Raw genomic sequence first — 18,606 nt, 5'->3', positions numbered from 1 at the left:
TGGCTGGCGGGCACCACTTGTAAAAGCAGGTCTAGACAGAGAACCCTCAGGATTCCTCACTGGCAGGCCTGGCGATGGCTGAGGCTCTCGTCTCCAGTAGGGAGTGGGCTCTGCAGGTCTCCTGGAAGACTGTGTCCTGTCAGGTTTCGGCTCCAAACCTGAGCGGGCAGGAGAGGGGCTCTGTGGGAAGCCTTTCCCCAGAGACTTGTGAAGATGCCCCTGGTGGAGAGAAGACATCATTTTCTTGGCTTCTTTCATGAGGGGACTTGGCTCCTGTTTTGCGGCTCCCTTAGTTGACTTGTCTGTTGTTCTCCCCACTCGGGGAGGGCATGTGGCTCCCTGAGTTGTCATTTTCCCAGTGGTCTTCAGTGTGACCCGTGAGGGCAGGGCCTCCAGAGAGGTACTTTTGACGGGTGTCTTCCTGGCTGGCTGACAGGACTGAGCAGGGCCACGGGGATCAGTAACTGCAGTCTTGAGCCTAGGGTCCGAGGCTCGGGCTCTGTCTGTCACAGAGCTTGGCATGGATTTCCCAAGGTCCCAGGGAGTCAGGGAGAAAGTTGCCGCCTTCTGGGTGTGCCTGTGATCAGGTGCAAAGAGAGAATCTTGCGGCTCCAGGGATGTCCCAGGTCCTGGTCTCGGAGTGGGACCTCCCTGTCCTCGAGGTGTCCTTGGAGGCGGTGGCTGCTGGCGAAACTTTGGCACCCCCGCGGAAAGAGCAGAAGGGGTGCCCAGTGGCTGGCCCTGGGCCAAGCTGACCTTGGGTCGTTTATTGAATTTCTGACACTTGCTTAGATGCCTCTCCTGGAAAAAACCCATCATTTTCTTGGCTTTCTTCATCAGCGGAGCTGGCTTAGTTTTGGTGCCTTCTTGACTTGCCTTAGTGGACTTGTCTGCTGGCCTCCCTGTGGGGAGAGGGCCTATGGCTCCTGCGGGTGTCTTGTTCCCAGTGGTCTTCTGTACCGCTGGTGAGGCCTGGGCTGGCAGAGAGACATGTTCCAAAGGCTTATCTGTGGTTGGTTCGTGGGGAAGAGCAGGGCCACAGGGAAGCATTGTACCTCGAGAGCCTTCATCCAGTTGGATGAGACTGAGCCCTTTCTTCCCAGATGAGGATGGTCCTTCCTCCCTGCCCTTCACAGCCTGCCTCTGCACCTGCCTAAGGTGACTTGTTGGCTGCTTCTGAAGCATAGTTTTGAGTCCCTGGGTTTTGTGCACAGTATGCTGGGGGAGAGTTTCCCGAGCAGAGTCTTGCTAGAACTTTTGCCTGAAAAGCTGGAGCACCAGTTAGGTGAGGCGCAGTCCAATAGCTCTGTCTGGGGGAAAGAGCTAGCAGCACAAGTGGCTGTCATCCAGAGCCTCCAATAAATACCCTTGAGGGCATGGGCTGGACACACCCACTCCCAGAGGATTCACACCTCAGAGCAGGTGTGAACAAATCACCTTCAGGCTTCCCCACCTTGGAAGTTGACACCTTGGCCAGGAGGATTCACACCTCAGGGCAGGTGTGTCCCCAGAGGTTGGAGGGCTGGCTGCTTTCTTGGGGGCTGAGGCCCAGCTCTGGTTACCCCAGCAGGGGCCCTGCAGGTGCAGAGGCCAAGGCCCAGACACAAGGCATGCATAATCTTCCTCTTTCCACAGTGTCCACTGGCCCCTTGGACCCCACACCTCCCCCTGGCTCATGTTCACCACTGTTTCTGCCTCCCCTCTGCTCCAGCTTTGCCCTCACTTCTGGTGGCCATCTCACTCCTCCTCAGTGTCCTCTGGGAGAGAAGGTCATTTTTTTTTTGAAAGGAACAAATGCCCAAAGACCACCATGAAATCATGGAGAGGGAAATGCAGATGACTTTGTTTTTTTAGGCCAGGACCAGATGATTCGGGTGGTTGATGCTGCTCTATGGCTAAACCAACTTCCTTCATATTTCCTCCCAGCCCACCCCGTGAATTCCCTTGATAGTCTTGACCCTTTCTCCTTTGACGTGAATTTTTAAATCATTTTTCTGCTTCTCTGAGTTAATCTGTGTCTACTTTGCTATGGCACTGTATAGGTAACCTGGTTTCCGTAGAACTCTCAAATTTTTGTCACACTGAGCTGACCTACCCATGGACAAGTCATGTTTTTGCAAAGATGTGGTTCTCTGTCTTTGAGTGCAAAGTGTTGGAAATTGTGATAACAGAGTTCCCTGGTTTTGTCCTAGCCAAGAGACTACTTCCCCTATAGTTTCTATGGTTATTTTCAGTGCGCAGCTCAGTCTATTCTTCCTCATCTTCACTGGAACTAGAAACATAGAGGTCTTCATAGAGCAAGCTGAGGTTGAGTCCCTTAGAGGGGCCCTTGGGCCAAGTAGGCAGTGGAGCAGCCAGGGGCACCTGAGCTGCTGGCCCCACCACAGAGCTGGGGCACGTTTCTGCGTGCAAAGGGGATCTCTGAGTGCCTTTCTTAACATCACGGGGAACTGAGGACAAGAGAGTTGTTGCCTGGCGGGCACCACATGTCAAAGCAGGTCTAGACAGAGAAACTTCAGGATTCCTGACTGGCAGGCCCGGTGATAGCTAAGCCTCATGTCTCAAGTTGGGAGTGGGCTCTCTGGGTCCTTTCCTGTGCTCAGGATCCATGCCTGGGCTTGAGTCCATGCCTTCACTCGTGACTGTGCTTAGGGTCTGTGTTCAAAGTCCACACTCATTCTTTAGCCTCTTGGGGTCTTAAGTCTTGCTGCTCTCAGGAACAGGCTCTGGTGAGCCCAGGTAGCTGAGAAGGACTTAATGCATGCACCAAACTTGCTCTAAGTTTTGTGCACTGGCTTTGGCATTGTAGGTGGTATGGGGTGGGGGAGAAGTTTGCTCAGCTTGCTTTTTAGTGAGAGCTGTTTCACCCCTTTATAGCATGGCAATGCCCTGATTCCATATACCTCCAATGCTGCGCCCTGTTGTGGCATCCCTTCGCTCCTCTGGATTTGTTTTTATGTCTTCTGGAGGAGTCCTATATGTTTCTGTTAGGAGAGTTTAAGCTGCTGCTCTTTATTCTGCCGCCAAACCAGGAATTCTCAAATTAATAGATTTTTGGAGAAAACTAAAAGGATCAAAAGTAGTATACCTTCTTTTCAGTAGGACATGGTACATTTACAAAGATTGACCATGTACTAGGGCATAAAAACTTCATAACCAAATATAGAAAAGCAGAAATAATAAATGCAACTTTTTCAGACCATGCTGCAATACAAATTATAATCAATAAAGGTTCATGAATTATTTGGAAACTAAATAATATAATTCTTTAGAATGGGTGGGTCAAAGAAAATATCATAGAAACAATCACTGATATCGTTGAAGAGAATGATAATTAGGAGACAACATATCAAAATTTATGGGATAAAGCCAAAGGAGTCCTAGAATACTTATATCAATAAAATAAAAATAAAAATCAGATCAATAAATTGGGCAAGCAACTAAAAAAAGTAGAAAAAGAACAATTAAAAAATCCCCAATTAAAGACTAAATTGAAAATCCTAAAATTCAAAGGAGAAATTAATAAAATTAAAAATAAAAAAAACCATTGAACTAATAAATAAAAGTAGGAGCTGGTTGTACCAAAAAAGAAAAACAATCCCCAAACCAAAAACAAATAAAATAGATAGAACATTGGTTAATTTGTTTAAAAAAAGAAAAGAAGAGAATCAAATTACAAGTATCAAAAATGAAAAGGGTGATTTCACCTCTGCTGAAGAGGAAATTAAAGCAATAATTAGGTGGTATTTGCCTAATTATGTGACAATAAATTTGATAATCTAATCAGTGCTTTCCAAACTTTTTTGACCTACCACCCCCTTTCCAGAAAAAATATTACTTCGCCCCCGAGAAATTAATTTTTTAAAAAATTTAATAACAATTAATATGAAAGATAAATGCACCTGTGGCCATCTCCACACCTCTGGATTGCTGCAGCACCCAACAGGGGGTGGTAACACCCACTTTGGGAATCACTGATAAGTGAAATGTATGAATATTTTCAAAAATATAAATTGTCTAGATTAATAAAATAGGAAATAGAATATTTAAATAATCCCATCTCAGAAAAAGAAGTTGAACAAGCCATCAATGAAATCCCTAAGAAAAAATCCCTAGGGCCAGATGGATTCACAAATTAATTCTATCAAACATTTAAAGAACTATTAATCCCAATACTTCACAAACTATTTGGCAAAATAAGTCAAAAAAAGAGCCTTATGAAATTCTTTTTATGACACAAATATAGAGCTGATACCTAAGCCAAGAAGACCAGAAACAGAAAAAATTATAGACCAATTTCCCTAATGAATATTGATGCAAATTTTTTAAAGGGGAACTGGGAAAGTCTACTTCTTCTCTCCCCACCTTTTTCTATTTAGAATATTTTCCCACAGTTACATGATTCATGATCCCCCTAACCCCTGCCCTTTTCTCCCCTCTCCAGTATCTGATGTGCAGTTCTACTTGGTTATACATGTATCTTTGTTCAAAACCCATTACCAATTATTCATATCTGCAGTAGTGCTATTCTTTAACATCAAAACCCCAATCATATCCTTATCACATTATGTGATCGATCACATATTTTTCTGATGCATGTCTGTTTCCACAGTTCTTTCTCTAGCTGTGGACAGTGTTCTTTCTTATAAGTCCCTTTGGATTGTCCTGGATCATTACAGCTAGTAGAAAAGTCCATTACATTCAATTGTGCCATAATGTATCAGTTTCTGTGTGCAATGTTTTCCTGGTTCTTCTCCTTTCACTCTGTTGATGCAAAAATCTTTAAAAAAAATCCTATTAAAATAGAGACTACAGCAGTATATCACATGAGTTATTTATTATGACCAGGTGGGATTTATACCAGGAATTCAAGACTGACTTAATATTAGGAAAACTATTAAGCATAATTGGCCATATCAATGATCAAACTAACAAATCACGTGAATATCTCAATAGATGCAGAAAAAGCCTTTGACAAAATACATTTATTCCTATTGAAAATGCTAGAAAGTATAGGAATAAAGGAGTCTTTCCTCAAAATAATAAGTAGTATTTATTTAAAACTATCAGTAAGTATCATCTGCAGTGGGGATGTTAGAAGCCTTCCCAATAATCTCAAGAATGGCAAGGATGCCTTATTATCACCACTATTAATTAATATTGTACCAGAAATGCTAGCTTTAGCAATTAGAGAAGAAAAACAATCAAAGGAATTAAAGTAGGCAATGAAGAAACCAAATCATCACTCTTTGTGAAAGATAGATTAGAAAATCCTAATAAATCAACTAAAAATAAGTGGAAAAATTAATTACTTTAGCAAAGTTGAAGGATACAAATAAACTCATACAAATCATTATCATTTCGATATATTTCCAACAAAAATCCACAGTAAGAGTTAGAAAGAGAAACTCCATTTAAACAAAAATCCACAGCAAGAGTTAGAAAGAGAAACTCCATTTAAAATCTCTCTAGACCCCTGATGGGCATTATTGTCCGCCAGAGTTAGTTACTATAAAGGCAGAAGGACTTGGGCATTGCTGCTTCTTTCCCCCTCTCCACCTTGTCTCCTCACCCTTCTGCACTAGCAGCCCAATGGAAGCACTTACTCCCTCCCCTCAAAAGAGGGCTCAGGCTACTCCCCATGTCTAGGTTAAGGCTGGGGCTGGGGCTGGGAGAAAGGGAGGTTGGCATTCAGTCTGTGAGTGGGTGGGGCATGGCATGAGGTCTCTATAAATGGTTCATCATCACTGCTCTAGACCAGTGATGGGCAAACTTTTTAAAGAGGGGGCCAAATGAAAGGAAATGCTCATCTGTCAGTCTATTTCTAAGGCAACTCTTTCGAAGTTTCATTGTATTGCATCCTACTCATTGTATTCATCAGATTAGGAATAATGTCCTGAGGCTGGCCAGATAGAACATTTCAGGGGGCTGCATCTGGCCTACAGGCCCATCACTGTTATAGACAATATAAAATACCTGGGAATCTATCTGCTAAGACAAACATAGGCATTATATGAACACAATTACAAAACACTTTTTGCACAAATAAAGTTAGATCTAAACAATTGGAAAAACATTAATTGTTCATGGATAGGATGAATTAAAATAATAAAAATAATAATATTTCCTAAATTAATTTGCCTATTTAGTGCTGTACCAATCAAACTACCAAAAACCTATTTTATATAACTAGAAAAAAATAACAACATTCTCCTGGAAGAACAAAAGATCAACAATATCAGGGGAACTAATGAAAAAAAATGTAAATGATGGTGACCTATCAGTAACAGATCTTAAACTGTACTATAAAGCAGTAATCATCAAAACAGTCTGGTACTAAGAAACAGAAGGATGGATCTAAGGTTCTAAGAAACAGAAGAATAGATTAGGGAAAATGACCTCAGCAATCTAGTATTTGAGAAACACAAAGACCCCAGCTTATAAGAACTCATCATTTGACAAAAATTGCTGGGGAAATTGGAAAACAGTTTGAGAAAAATTAGGGTTAGATCAATATCATCCTATACCAACATAAGGTCAAAATGGGTGTAGGATTCAAACATAAAGAGTGATATTATAAGTAAATCAGGAGAACTTAGAATAGTTTACCTGTCAAATATATGGACAAGGGAAGAATTTATGACCAAAAAGAAGATAGAGGACATTATGAGATATAAAATGAATAATTTTTATTATATTAAACTAAAAAGGTTTTTTTTCAGACAAAACCAATGCAGTCAAGATTTAGAAGGGAAGCAACAAATGGAAAAATTTTTATAATAAATTTCTCTGATAAAGGTCCCATTTCTCAAACATATAAAGAATTAAGTCAAATTTATAAAAATCCAAGTCATTCTCCAATTGATAAATGGTTAAAGGATATGAATAGGCAGTTTTCAGATGAAGAAATCAATAATCATATGAAAAATGTTCTAAATCTGTCTTGATTAAAGAAATGCAAATTAAAACATCTCTGAGGTACCACCTCACATCAATCAGTTGGGCCAATATGACAGTAAAGGAAAATGATAAATGTTGGAAAGGATATGGCAAAATTGGGACTAATGCATTGCTGGCATGTGTGTGTGTGTGTGTGTGTGTGTGTGTGTGAAATGATCCAACCATTCTAGAGGGCAATTTGGAATTATGCCCAACAGGCTATAAAAGAATGTACTTTGACCCAGAAACACTACTATTAGGTCTATATCCCAAAGAGATAAAAAAAATGAGAAAGGACCTGTTTGTACACAAATATTTATAGCTGCTCTCTTTGTGGTGTCAAAGAATTGGAAACTAAAGGGATGTCCCTCAATTGGAGAATGCCTGAACAAACTGTGATATATAACAGTGATGAACTATTCTTTTTCCATAAGGTATGATGAACAGGATGATTTCAGAAAGAGCTGGAAAAATCTACATGAACTGATGCAGAGTGAAATAAACAGAACCAGGAAAACACTGTACACAGTAACAACAATATTGTGAAATGATCAAGTGTGATAGACTTTGCTACTTATAGCAATACAATGATCTGGAACAATTCTGAGGGACTTATGAAAAAGAATGCTATCTCCAGAGGAAGAACTGTTGGAGTAAGAATGCAGATGGAAGCATATGATTTACTGTTGGTTTTTGACTCCTGTCATTTTGAGGTACTTTTTAAAGATTGGTTTAGAAGAATTGTCAGAACAGTTTTGACTTTTGATGCTACTAAGCTACCATCTTGGAGGCATATGATTTATCATTTGTTTATTTGAGTATATGTTGTAGGGTTTTGGTTTTATAAGATTATTCACTTACAAAAATGAATAATATGGAAACATTGTCTGCATGATAATACTGCTTGCCAGCTTTTGGAGGGAGGAAAGCAGAAGGTAGAGAGATAGTTTGGATTATATAACTTTGGAAAACTCATGCAGAAATTTATCTAATTTTTTAAAATTAAAAAATACACAATTACAAATTTTTTCAAAATGGTCTAAAAACAGTACATTAATGTGCTTGTCTAACTACAGTTCTTTCAGTATTTATGAATGTTTTCCCAGTCCTTAAAATTTCTAGGTATGGGGCTCTCTCTTCATTAGTAGAATTGAATACCCTGCCCTCTATAAAGGTCTGGGTGGAGTGAGCAAAAGTGCGAGAGTTTATTTAAATCTTCTTCAAGCCATATAGTCTCTTCTCACTACAATGGAGATTGTCAGGTCTTCTCATGTTGACTTCTTCTGGGAGTCCTTTCCTTCAGACACCTAAAACAGGGTTGGCATCTTCCATCTACTCTCTCACAACTATAAGCTGGAAGTACCTGAAACTATTGAAGAGCTCTATATGATTCTAGGACCTGAAAAAAACTGAAGAAGAAAGCTCATTTTTCCTGCTCAAGCCAATTCTTCCCCATCCCTCATGTAGGGCAGGACATTCAACTCTACCAATGAAGACAGAAAGCCATAACACTGGGCTCTGGGACTTGGGTTACACGATTTGTAAATTTGTCATTTATGCTAATCTGATGGATGTAAATTGAAACAACAGAGTTGTTTTCATTTGAATTTCTTTTATTATTAATGAAGAAAAACAACTAATAGTTACTGGGAAATTATCAAAGGAGCAGCAAGGTTCCAGTTAGGTAGGTATAGAATTGGGCACACACAAGTGAAAGCCTATTAGTTAAAATTACAATTATGAATAGATATATTGGATATATTTAACAGGACAAAAGAACCTTGACTGTATGAATACAATATAGGCAAAGCAATGTCATTTTAAAGGATGCAAGGGAGTTCAAATTGTGGCGATACCCTGAGAGGCTAATGGTGAGGGCAGGTGGTCCATTTTTATAGGTTCTCTAGGATCATACAGTGATGGTGAACATTCAGGCAACTCTGGAGCCAGGAGGCAGATGTGAGCACACTTGTATGTAACATTTCAAAATTGGAATTAGGCAACTTTCAGGAAAAACTGAATGTGGCAGGGTATTTGAAGGTGTAGGATATTGTTATGTGTTAGGGGTGCTTTAGTATAATTGACAATTTTTTTCCCTTTTGAGATCTAGTTCCATTTTCTAGTGATTCTAGTTTGATTCAAGATTGGAGTAGGATTGTTTTTTGTTTGTTTGTTTGTTTGTTTTTAATAATGTAGAGATATAACCATCAGGTAACTGGAAAGTCAAATCAAAGTTATCAATGTTTAAAGGCTCTACTACTTTATTAAACATTTGAATCAACTGCAACTCTGAAACCTGAGCAGACCTACACCTAAAATGGTTGGTTTGGAGTAGACCAATGGTTCACAAACTTTTTTGGCCTACCACCTCCTTTCCAGAAAAAATATTACTTAGTGCCCTGGAAATTAATTTTTTTAAATTTTAATATCAATTAATAGGAAAGATAAATGTTTCTGTGGCCATCACTGCCCCCCTGGATCACTGTAGCACCCATTAGGGGGCGGTGGCACCCACTTTGGGAATCACTGGAGTAGATTGAAGTGATTAATGTTAGCCACTTAGCAATTGTGGCTCATCATAAATATCTTTTCATCCATCTTGAAACAAAGAAAATATGAGGCCTTGAATTGAATTAGATTGTGCTTCTAATAATTATAAAATCACCAAATCTGAGCACTGGAATGGTCTTCTGAGGTTATGCAGTCTTCTTCATATGTAAGTAATAATAATGGTAATAATTGTTAACATTTATATAGCATTTACTGTCTGTCAAGGTACTGTGCTACATGCCCTACCATTAATTATTTTCTCATTTGATGATCCTCACAACGACTCTGGGAGGTAGGTGCCATTATTATCCCATTTTATGAAGGATGAAACTGAGGCAAATAGGTTAAGTAAGTATTCAGTCACACAGTAGGTATCTGATCTAGATTTGAACTCCAGGCCCTCTGTTCTATCTATGACCCTATTTAATTCTCACTATGATATATTTTACAAGTGATCATTTAGCCTCTGCTTCAAGAACTTAAAGAAAGAGAGCCTACCGCTCTTGAGGTAACTCATTTACTAATTAATATCTCTAATATAAGAATTTCCTTTTTAATGAACCCTAACTTGGCCTCTTTTCAGTTTGTATCCATTGGTCTTGGTTCTGACATCTGGGGCCAAAACAGAAGCAATTAAATTACTCTTCTGCATTACAGACTTTCAGATACTCTCTCCATTTCACCTCCAAACATATACATCTTTGCTTCTTTGCTTTTCCACCCTGAATACGTCTGGTTCTCCAACTAATTCTTTTATGACTTAGGGCTATCGACTTTCTCCATTCTCCTTGGTTATTCTCCTCTGCAGTTTATTAATGTCCTTAAACTGTTGTATTCAGACCTGAACACAACGTTCCAGCTGAAGTGATGAAGGCTAAATACACTGGCATTATCATCTCCCTCTTCTCAGAAGCTCTGCCTCTCTGAATGCAGCCCAGTTTTCTGACCTTTTCTGGCCGCTATATTCCACTACTGAGTCAAATCGAGCTTGTTGTCTCCTAAAATCCCTAGATCTTTGTCAGAATGAATACTGCTGAAATATGGCTCTTCTACCTTGGACTTATAAATCTGACATTTGTATCTGAATATAAGACTTTTAATAATTATCCCAATTCAATTTCAGTCTAATTATATTGTTTAAATGCCATAAACCATTTTAGTAGTCTGGTAAGAAATATGGGTACATTCTCAGGATAATGTTTTTAAATGTATAAAATACTTGGGATTAGAAAGAAAACTAATTATATTTAAGTATACTTATAAAAAATTAAGCACAAGGTGTTAAGTAATTGTCTTTAGAGGCTGCTACTGCACACGTGAGGCTCATATATTACTTGAACTGTATTCATAGCATTTCCTTCATTCACTAGTTTAGTCATCTTATCAAAATGGAAAATGAGGTTAGTCTGGCATAACCTGTTCTTGATCATACTATTCTGTCTGATTTTAAGAAAAAAATTTTCCCCTTAGGTAGTAGCTTTCCCTACAGTGATCTGTTCTAAAAATTTCCTACAATTGAACTCACCTTTTCTGGCTTAAAATCTAATGAGTTTTTATTATTTCTATAATTAGGTCTTATTTTAATCCTGATTTTGATAACTGTTTTTACTTTGTAAACTATCTGAAAGAAGAGATTGTATCAGTTAACATATCTAAGTTTTTTCAACCCATTTTTATGGGTCTATTATGATCCACATAAATCCTGAATCTTGTTGATTAGATGATAAAGTGGCATATAGGCCACTTAATACCACTCCCTATCCTACTGGTCTCTTTTTTCTTATCCTGCCTGAATGGGATGGGTGGGACTGGGCAACAGGTATGCATGGCTGGGCAAAGGGGCATGTTGAATTTATTTCATTGGAGTTTTCCCTCAGCGGCACTACAGATGACCTTTTAATATCCTGGAGCTGTTTACTGTGAAGGAAAAAAAAGTGATAGGGCCATGTTGTTCAGCACAAGTTCATGCAAATTCTTCAGAGATATGTCAGGGCTGGGATTGTACCAAGAATTAACAAGTTGGACCTTTTCCATCTCCCCGTGGAGATAGCATGGCTGGTCTCCCAAGGTCACTGATGCACTTTTAAATACATGATGAGCTGTATGGCTGGAATGAATTATACATGCCTTCTGGGCATTGGACTCTCAGCTCAATCGCTTTTGCCTTCCTGCACTTTTAAGCAGAGCTACGAGACAGCACAGACAGTGATATGTGCTGTTTTGGGTTTCTGGGTCCTGGAGATCATATCTTGGCTTGTGAATCATTTTATTTCATTGAATGGGAAGTTTGTAGAGATAGTCCTATCTATATCATAATATTCTTTAATGATTTATTCAATAGGGAAACATTCTGAAAAGTGCAGGTTTCTTATGGTTTGGTAAGTTTTTTGTAAAAGAATAGTTTTGACCAAGGTTTGCTCCTTCTTGCCTCTTAATCCCAAATTTGAGACATTGTGTTAAAGGTTCCCATTCACTGAAGGTGTTTAATATTTATTTAGTTCATATGACATTTTATACTAATTCTCCATTAAAGTCTACTTCAATGCTTCATTGTATATTCAGAAAACACGTAAGCACTTACTTACTATATGCCAGGTTGTGTTAGATGCAGAATTGAGCAAAATAAATTTATAGAAAATCTGGTGACAAGTGGTGGCTACTACATAGCCATGGGCAATAGGCAGTGCCTTCCTCATGGCCCATCAGCATGCTCAGGTATTCACTATCTAAGGGTGTGCTAGTAAATGCTCTCCAGGAAAAAAAATACTCATAACAGTTTTGAATGTAATCTACGTCATTATCATTCTTTTTATCACTTTCTTAAGTCTAGACAATCAATAAAACAATAAATCAAGCCCTGATTTGTATGTTTGCTGATTTCAAGATGTGAACACCCATGCTGAAAATTTAATAATTGGGCTCTCATGAATCTGTACTGTCTCTAGTATACCACTAACCTTAGAAAATTCTAAATAAATATTTGTTCCCTTTCCCTTTCTCCCATATCTTTCTAAGACTTTAATCTCACCCTGCCACTTCTTCAATCTATTAGCATATATTTCCTTATTCTGTTGCCAGGTTTTAAGAAACAGTAGTCTATATTTCTTTTCTCTTCTTCTCTACTACCTCCTTACTCCTCAACCTCTTGTAGTATGACTTTTGGCTTCATTGCTCAACCGAATTGTCTTGACGGTTAACAATAGCCTCCCCTAAATTCAGTGTCCTTTCCCCAGTATTTATATTACTTGATCTTTTAAAATTAAGTTAAATTTAACAAAATGTGCCATAAAATATAGCTTTTGATACTATTGAGAACCCCTCTATATTCTTCTGTGATTTTGATATCCTTGCTAGTATGTATATGCATATATATACATATATATACATACATACATATATATTATATATATTAAATATGATTCTCCTCCAATTGTCTGACAGATTCTTCTCATTATTTTTTCTTATATCATTATCCTTTTTGCTTTCCCAAGAGTGAGTGTGTCCTAAGGTTCTGTTTTGGATCCTCACCTTTCTCTACATTCTCACTCTTGGTCCATAAAGGTTCCAATGCAGTTTCCACATAGAAAGTTCCTAAATCTTTATATCTAGCAATAATGACTCTTCTAAATTCTAGTCCTGAATCTCTACCTTTCTGGTGGACATCTCTATCTGGAGTCAAATTATATAAAGCTGAATTAATTATTTTTCCTCTTAAAATGGTTTCTTCTCCAAATTTCTCTATTTTTGTAGAGAATACCAACTTGGTCCATTTCCCCCTGTTTAATAACCTTAGAGTTCTCTTTGACTTTTCCCTGTCTCCAACTACAACTACTTCATTCCATATCCAATCAGTTGTAAGTCCTTTCAATTCTACTTGTACATGGTCCTCAGCCCGAGTTTGGTTCAACCTTGTTCATCACTTAGTCTATTACAAAAGCTTTCTAATTGATATACCTATCTTTCTGCAATTCAATTCAATCCAATCCTTCATGGTATCAAAGTAATCTTTCTAAGGCTTACTTTATTATCATATTACTTCACTTTTTCAGAAATTCTAAAGGCTTTCCTATTGTCTTTAGTATAGTATACAGAATTCCCTAGCTTGGCAATCTAGGGCCATCATACTCTGGTTCCCATCTGCCTTTACAGAATAATTTCAAAGGATTTTTTGTCAAACATGTTACATCTAATTTGGACTATAAACTTTTCTCTAAGATGTATAGTCTTTCTCCAACCTTCATGGATTCTTTTGTGACATTCTCTTTGCCTTGAATAAATGCCCTGCTAACTTTTGCCTTTCATTGAAGGTTCTTCTTAGGCTTACCTCTTCAGTGAATCCATTACTGTCCCAACCCCTCACCCCCAGTTGTTAATGGTCTCTTTCTTTTCAAATTTCCTATACTGCTTTGCTTTTCTCTCTTCCTTACATTATGCTTATCTGTGGATTTCTCTTATCCTACCATAAGAATGCAAGCACAGCCACTATTTTGTTTTCTCAGTAATTGTAGTTCCTAACATTGTGAATCAAATACAGTTAAGGCTTATTTATTGAATTGAAACGAACAAAGAACAAAGAATAACAAAATCTCAGACTCAAGAGTTGGAAGAGATCTCAGAGGGCATCTATTTCAACCTGTAATGATATCTGTACAAGAATCCCCTCTGACTCCCTAATATCCTCTCTTAATAACAAAAGCATAGAGGGAAATTGGTAGGATTAGAAATGTGTTAGATGAAACCAAAACAGAGTATAACTTCTAGAAATCTAGACCTGTGGTTCTCTGCAGATTCCCTTCAGGCAGGGTATTATTGGCAGAAGAAATAAAATATGTTGCTGTATTTATTTCTGAAAGGTATTTCCTAATTTGTTTCCTCATACCCAGTAAAAGAAAACTGTCTCATCTGAAATCCTCAGCTAATGATTTAATTCCTAGATGATTGGTTTACTTTGACTTATGAATAATAGGCAAAGATATGATCTAACATCAAGTTTGCCTTTGACTTGGATTCATTTTTATTGTTATCTATTTGATTGATGTCTGTTTGTAGAGATTCTTCATGACAAAAACTCCAGGGACACCTGGAATCAAAGAACTCTCCTCACTTGATGCTATTCTTTTATTAGCTTATTGATGAAGGTATAAAGAAGGATAGCACCTTTGAATATTGACTTCCAGACCATAGTCAAGCCCTTTACTCTTTTTCTTTTGGCCCATTCATTGCTACATATTTATATATATTCATTTTTCTTAGCTAACAAAACCCATTTCTCTCATTTGTGCTCTGTACTTTGGGTTGCTTTATATAGATGTTTCTAGATTCCTTTGTATTTATTTTGATCAATTGTCACTGTTTTATAATATTTCATTAAATCAATATACCCTGATTTATTAAGCAGTTCTCTACAACAAATTTTTGGTTTCTAGTTTTTTAATTTTTTTCATAACAAAAAATATGTGGTAAATATCTTTGAATAGGTAGCCTTTTCTCCTCACCTTGATAATACTCTCAGCATCTATTTTCAATAATGGGATTAATGAGTCAAAGGGTACAATTACTTTTATAACTTTTGCTATGTATGACACTCTCAAAAAGTATTCTACCAATTTTCAATTCTATAAGCTATATGTAATTGAACATTTTTCTCTATAAACCTGCAAATATTGAACTCAGCCATATGAAGTATCATTTACTACAGTGTCAGAAATCTATTCAGCAAATTATAGTTTGGCAAATTAAAAGTGCCTAGTCTGGTTATAGAGACAAGATTTACCCAGCTTAGCTTCACCCTGATTCATTCTTAGTTTAACTGATATATCTTTCTGAGTCAGATTGTTAAGGAAAATAAAATCCTTTCAGTCAGGGCCCTCTCTAGATATAGCTTCCTGGTTTGGGTCAGGATTATTCTTCCTAAAATCATCTAAAACTTGACCTGATTGTTCATACCTTGTTTCTATGAACAGATTCTCTTGAATTTGAGCCTCCCTCCCTGAGTGCCTATAAAAGTACCTGATACCTTCTGTCTTTAGTTAGGTTCAGATATCTTCTCAACTTGTTATTTTTAGATACTATTTTTGGTTATTCATAAGACCTATTAGGTGGTCCCACTGAAATGTGGTTGTTTTACTTCCACTGAAGATGAAACTAGATCATTATGCCTTTTGTTGTCCATCTTAAAATACTCTGAGGAAATAATTCAATTCAACAAGGATTTATCACTATCCTAGATGCTGGAGATATGAAGACAAAAATGAAACAAGGCTTGCTCTGTAGGACCTTATATTCTCTGATATTCTCTGGCTTTGTTGAATCTCAGACCTTATTCACTGAATGTTCTACTGTTTTAAAAATAGTTTGTGAGGTGATATGGCTTATAGATTTTTCTTATCCTTCTCTCTAATAGTTTTCAAAGTGAATTTACAATTCTATGCTATTGTAACAAGGCCTAAGCAATCAGCTCAGGTATTAGGTGGTTTTAGGTAGAACAATTTTGGCCCAAACCTGGGAGTTCTATCTTTGACCTGAGTTGCTACATCTCTCTGCTTTGGTAAGAAGAGCTAAGTGGAAAGAAATAAGTATTATAATGCCTACTATATGTCAGGCACTGTGATAAGTGCTTTAGAAATATCATTTCATTTTTGTTTAAGGTAGTTTAAAGGTTTAAAAAATATTGACTGAATTTTATTTAGCATTTTAAGGTTAGTAAAGCAATTTCATACATAGCCTCTTTTGATTTCCTTAACAACTTATAGGAGGTAGACACTGCAGATATCATAGTCCTCATTTTAATGCTAAGGAAATTGAGGCTAAAACAGCTGAAGCGTGCTTGCCCATAGAGTAAGAGATAGAATTCAAGTCCAATACATCTTCTTCCACAACATTCCACCTTGCTGGCTTCCTTACTTGGACTACTTCTTTATATTGGTCAAACCTCACTGAAAATGGCACTATTTGTCATTATTTACTTTATTTTTGTCTACTTCCCATTTTTCAGGGTCAATAGCTGATTTACATAGGTTGAATTTGCCATGTTTTTAAAAAATATTTTATAGAAGGATGATTTTTATTTCAGCTTAATGCAGTTTCTATGAAGTTAAAGATTCTTCTAGAAACCACCAGGAAAGAATACTTGAAGTCATTATAAATAATTAATTCTCTTATCATTTTATTCACTGGACTTTAAAAAAAAACCCTTACCTTCCATCTTAGAATGAGTACTGGGTATTGGTTCTAAGGCAGAAGAGTGGTAAGGACTAGGCAATGGGGGTTAAATGACTTGCCCAGGGTCACACAGCTAGGAAGTGTCTGAGGTCACATCTGAATCCAGGACCTCCCATCTCTAGGCCTGGCTCTCAATCCACTGAATCACCCAGCTGCCCCCTTTCACTGGGCTTTTTAACCTTACTGTGGATCCAAAAAGTCTTTCTCCTAAAGGTATTTAAAAATCCAGTTCAGACCCCAAAATTTAGATCACAAGGTCTAATGTTGATTCTTTTTTTAAGCCATATTGTATCTCGTAGGTAGGACAGGCATATTTCCTAAACAATTTAGTTCAACATTTTTAGATTTTTAACTAAGTATTTAGAATCCTAGGATCAGGGATTTAGAACTGTATAAAGTTTTACATCTCATCTAGTACAAAGGCTTTTAATCTGACATTCAGAATGGCCCCATAAAATCCCCAAGAGGCTTGTGGAGAGATTTTAGGGAGTGTGCATATATGAATGATAAAAAAGAAATTTCTCCTACATATCAACATAACTGGTTTTCTTTGTAATCTGATGCATTTTATTTTAGACATTTAACAACATTTATTCTAGGAAGACTTATTTAGACTATCAAAGGTTTCCATGACGACACAAAAAAGGGGTTCAAAAACACCTGGTATAGTCCAACCTTGATATTTTATAAATGAGGAAATCAAGGCTCATGAAAAGTAAGTGACTTATCCAAGGTCATACCTGCAGTAAGATGCTGCATACTCAAGTCCTCTGACCACAAACCCAATGTCTTTTCAACTATACTACCCAGTGCTTAATGATTACTGAGTTTAGATTCAATGCTCTCTAAGTTGCCTTTCAGGCTTAAATGTATAATTATAAGAACTTAACCTTTTTTCACTAATTATATTTAATGGTAACAGTGTTCTATTAGGAACCATTCATACCAGTAGACTGCATCCACACATAATAGCCCGGCTATTGAACCCAAGACTAGATTTAACTCTCAGGTTTTGCCTACTCATTAGTCTCTTTCATTCATTCTAAATCCTCGCACTTTATAAAAAGGAATAAGTTTTATTACCTAAACTTTAGCATCATCCACAACTCAATATTGTGGATGTGGGCCAAGTCTAGCTTGGTCTTTAGTCAAACCTTGCACAACATCCAATAGGCTAGAAGCCAAATTTCTACAAAGAATGATATAATATGGGGGCCAGCTAGGTCATTCAATGTGATCATGGGCAAATCACTTAAACTCTGTTATCCCTGGGTTCTTAATTTGGAAAAGGAAAGAGGAAGAATATTTTACTGTAGCATCTACTTCACAAAGCTTTTGTAAGGATCAGATAAGATAATGATGATAATGATGATGCAGACAATGGCGATGATGATAACGGTTTGAATTTAATGTTAAGATTTGCAAATATTATCTCATTTTATCCTCATCAGAACCCTGAGAGGTTGGTGTTATTATTTCCATCTTAGAGAAGAGGCTACGAGGCAGAGATGGGTTAGATGACTTGCCTAGGATCACATAGTAAGTGTCCGAGGTCAGATTTGAACTCAGGATTTACCAACTACAAATCTAGCACCCTGGCATCATTTATCTGGCTCATAAAGATATGTATTTTGCAAACTCTAAAGTAGTATATAAATATCAGTATTATTAAAAGGTAGTTAAATCATCTTACCTAATATGCACTATATCTCTTTATAAGCCAGGATATGTGCACTGATGTATTCAAGCATGATTTTTAATACACATTTATGCATGTGCTTCCCTGTAATCTATAAATAGTAATGCATGCATGTATATATGCATAAAGATAGGCTTTTAAAATAACTTATTTCTATATCTTGTTCCAAAAATGTTAGTGCAGGTTTAAGCTTTGTT

Source organism: Gracilinanus agilis, chromosome 1 (assembly GCF_016433145.1).
Source record: "Gracilinanus agilis isolate LMUSP501 chromosome 1, AgileGrace, whole genome shotgun sequence".
Classification (NCBI taxonomy): Eukaryota; Metazoa; Chordata; class Mammalia; order Didelphimorphia; family Didelphidae; genus Gracilinanus; species Gracilinanus agilis.
The sequence above is the reverse complement of the archived record's forward strand: the minus strand, read 5'-3'. Positions refer to the sequence as shown.